Source organism: Zalophus californianus, chromosome 8 (assembly GCF_009762305.2).
Source record: "Zalophus californianus isolate mZalCal1 chromosome 8, mZalCal1.pri.v2, whole genome shotgun sequence".
Classification (NCBI taxonomy): Eukaryota; Metazoa; Chordata; class Mammalia; order Carnivora; family Otariidae; genus Zalophus; species Zalophus californianus.
In genome coordinates, this window is record NC_045602.1 from 79,854,178 (window position 1) to 79,858,594 (window position 4,417).

Here is a 4,417-nt window from a genome sequence, read left to right on the forward strand (position 1 = left end):
TGATATTTAAGGAGTCCAACAGTCTTCTTTTGCTTTTCTTGAAAGTTGCTTTGTTGAAATACATTGTGAAGTAGGAATGAATTTTGTGAAAATTAATAAAGGGACATCTCACTAAAGTAAATATTGGGAGGCTAGGGGAACCTTAATATTCAACATCAATTACAGGAAGAATTATCAATTACAGACCCCAATGGAAGAATCATCAACAGGAAAGAATCATCAGTTACAGGCCCCAGCAGGCAAAGTTGTACACTGCTTCTCCTTCAAGAAACTGACTACCCCCCTCAACTCAGCCAACGAGACACCATCATCACCCTGAACTCATGATTCTTCCAATGGATTTTTGTTTAAAACAACCCCTCCAAACTTCTCCATAAAATCACTTTCCTCTCCTTTGTTTCCTGGACTTGCCTATGGTTTTGTCATAGCTTACATGTCCTTAATTTGCAACTCTCTGTTACTCCTAAATAACACATTTTTGCTTCTAAAATAACTGACTTTTACTTTTAAGGATAATATTGCATGTTACTGTATCCTCACATTTGGTACTCTTTGATCATCTTAAAGTATTTGCTTTCTATAGATTTTTATTGACATATAATTGACATAAAATATTAGTTTCACCCAGGGGCGCCTGGGTGGCTCAGTCGGTTAAGCAGCTGCCTTCGGCTCAGGTCATGATCCCAGGGTCCTGGGATCCAGCCCCGTATCACGCTCTCTGCTTGGCGGGGAGCCTGCTTCTCCCTCTCCCTCTCCCCCTGCTTGTGTTCCCATTCTCTCTGTCTCTCTCTCTCTGTCAAATAAATAAATAAAATCTTTAATAAAATATTAGTTTCAGGTGTACAACAAAGCAATTCAACAACTCTATTCATTATGTTACGATCACCGTAAGTGTAGCTCCTGTCTGTCACTCTACAATACTACCATGCAATTGTCTGTATTCCCTAAGCTGTACCTCTCATCGCCCAAACTTACTCATGCCATAACTAGAAGCCTGTACCTCCCACTCTCCTTCACCCATTTTGCCCATTCCTGACAATTCTCCCCTCTGGCAGCCACCAGTTTGTTCTCTGTATTTAAGAGTCTGTTTTTCTGTCTCTTTTTCTTTGTTTGTTCATGTGTTTTGTTCCTTAAATTCCACATACGAGTAAGATCACATGGTATTCATCTTTCTCTGTCTGACTTATCTCACATAGCATAAGATTCTCTAGGCCCATCCATGTTGTTGCAAATGGCAAGATCTCATTCTTTTTTATCATTGCATAAGATTCAGTGTGTGTGTGTGTTCATACATACCACATCTACTTTATCCATTCATCTACTGATGGACACTTAAGTTTTGCTTTCTATATTTTAGGCTATGTTTTTGGGCACATAGATATTCCTGCAAAGTATTTAATTTTGTTATTGATTATACCTTATATCAATGTATGATTCCATTTTTCATTATAATTATAGTGCACATCACATTGAATTTGACTTTATATGAATAGAAATATCATACTCCTTATATTTAGTATTTTCCTGAGAGTCTTTATTTCTTTTAATTTTAATATATCTTTGTCATTTTGATTTACATATTAGAAGCCTAGTGGTTTGTTAGACTTTATGTTGTTGGGTTTTTTTTTTTTTTTGAGAGAGAGAGAGCAAGAGAGCAACTACATGAGTGGGGGGAGGGGCAGAGAGAGAGGGAGATTGAGAATCCCAAACAGGTTCTACACTCAGTGTGGAGCCCAAGCCAGGGCTTGATCTCATGACTCTGAGATCATGACCTGAGCCGAAATCAAGAGTAGGACGCTTAACCTACTGAACCACCCAGGCACCCCAGAGTTTATGTTTTACCTGGTATTTGTTTACCTGGATTCCCTCATTTACTTTTATTCTCTTAATTAATTAATTTATCTTTTTTTCCATTACTTTTCAGGCTTCTCCCTTTTTATATTTCTTATTTTAATTTTTCTATATAAATTATGTATTATTCTCTCTGAAAGGTGGAAATCCTGTTTTAATTTCACTGGTCTTTTATTCTTTAAGTCTAGTCATTTTGAAACTGGCAAAAACATAAGCATTATTTACTGTTTTAATTTTAGTAAGATGGATAAAATGTTTAATAGAGTAGCATATTAAATAGATCTACTAATGGCACGATAATTTTAGCAATTCTGGTAGGAACTGATGTTAACTGAGTGCTTACCATGTGCCAGAAACCCATGTTAAGTCTTTCAAAGATGCAACTCAGTGGTGGGGTTCCCAAGGCTAACGGCCTAGCCAAGGCCAAGGGGTTAGCAGTAGATGAAGCTGGGATCTAAATCCTTGGCTGTGTGATTACAGAGGCCAACCCCAAATCCAAAGGGATGCCTCAGAAATCTTTTAAGGAACACATGGTCTCTTTTCCCCCAGTGACCTGCTATACATCTCCTCCAAGGATATTCAGAGGGTCTCTTAGCCAAAGAAAATTGGTCTTAGAAAAAAGCCACTTAGAGTGAATCCATTTAAAGTGGGGGCCAAATTTGATACTCAGTAAAGAAGAAGTTTCATGGTGACTTCATCTTTAAAAAATAAAATGAAAAACTGTGAAAGTAAGTTTATTCTACATTTATTAAAATGTAGGTTGTAATTGTAATTATGTGCTAATTCTTAAAACAAAGAAGAAATAGACTGAGTACTATTTGGGTGGCTTTTTCTATTTGGGTGCAACATTCCTGACCAAAGAGTAGGGTCGTACCTAAGGACATCCTTTACCTCACAAAGTTTTATGACACAAACATAAAGAAAACATCTCTTTTATTGAAGGAGAAGGAGATGGAGAAGGAGGAGAAGGAGAAGAATAAAAAGGAGAAGGGGGAAGTAGAGAGGGGGAAGCAGCTGCAAAGAATTCATATATTTGCCTAATGCCTCTTTTAGTCCCTTGACATTAAAATCACTCTCTTTTGAAATGGCTAGGTGTTAATTTTCTCTTCAGTTTTTCACTGGAGAAACTTTGCTAACCTGCATTAGATAATAGTTTTACATGTGATTTGAACAGTTCTCCAATACCACTTTAATCTGCTCCATGAAATTTTACCATCTTTTGCAAAATGTATAATTTCACTCTGCAATGGATTTACATCATATATCCAGTACATCGCATTGTGGTTGTCCTGCTTACATATGACAAATGGGGACGGGCAAACTGTACCAGTCTTGGTCCCTATAGGAAGTAGATGGCATACTCAGATTGTGTAATTGAGGAGAGTTTAATAAAGAAACCTTAAAAAATGTTGTTGGGCAGGGTTGGAGAAACCAGTAAAGGATACTGAAGGATATGTGGGTTAGCAATAGAGGAAGCCAATCCTAGCCACACCTAATCCCTAAACCCCCACCTGTGACCCAAAGCACACAGCTATAGCCAGAGGAGAGGGCTGCAACAAAGAAGTTGTGATTTAGGTAGAAGGACACAAGCCATTCACAATAATCCAGTTGAGAAGGAGCTGGGAGAGTAATTATCAGTAATTATCCTGATTATCATTCTTCTATTGTCTTCTGGTCACCTGCCAGTGAGTCCATTGGCTAAACCCAGATGGAATCCAGAGAGGAAGGGAGCCCATTGAATACATTTATAGAGTTCAGCCTCTTAGGAGAAAGGGAGGTGGAAAGGGAGAAATTGGATCTACGGGGACAAATAAAAATATCTATCATACTGACCAGAAACATGTTGATTTGTTGACTCAGTAGATTCTGATATTAAGTGGACAGTAATATTTGAATAAGAACCAACCCTACAGGTGCTCAATTGATTATGGATCTTCTAGTTTTATAACTTGTCCTTGCTATATTACATCATAACTGGAGAAATTTGCATGACAAATATTGGGTTAATGTAATCTCCTGAAGTTTCCTTTCTAAAGGAATGCAGAAGAAAGTTTCCTTTTCTACTTTGACGAGAGAAGAAATTGAACAAGGGGTAAATTGAACACATGTGCTTTGGGGACATATTTGTCTGTATAGACCCATAACACAGAAAAATGTCCCTATATAACATGGGTGAATTTATTGAGTCAGCTAGCAATAATGGACATTTCAATAGCTAGAAAATGCTTTCTGACATTTTGAATCCAAGAGACCATATTTAAATTTTCAAGCCTTCACTTAACTACCAGTTTCATAATCTCACCTGACTTACAAGGTTTAATGAGCAAAATGAAAGTTTTAGAAAGAAATTAAGTCGGAAATCATTCCATTTTCTATCATAGTTGCAATGGCTTAAGAAAATTTTTTAAAAAACAAGGGCACCTGGGTGGCTCAGTCAGTTAAGTGTCCAACTCTTGATCAGCTCAGGTCATGAGCCCAGGGTCATGGGATTGAGTCCCATGGCTCCAGGCTTAGGGTGGAGTCTGCTTGTCCCTCTCCCACCCCTCTGACATTCTTTCTGCTCACA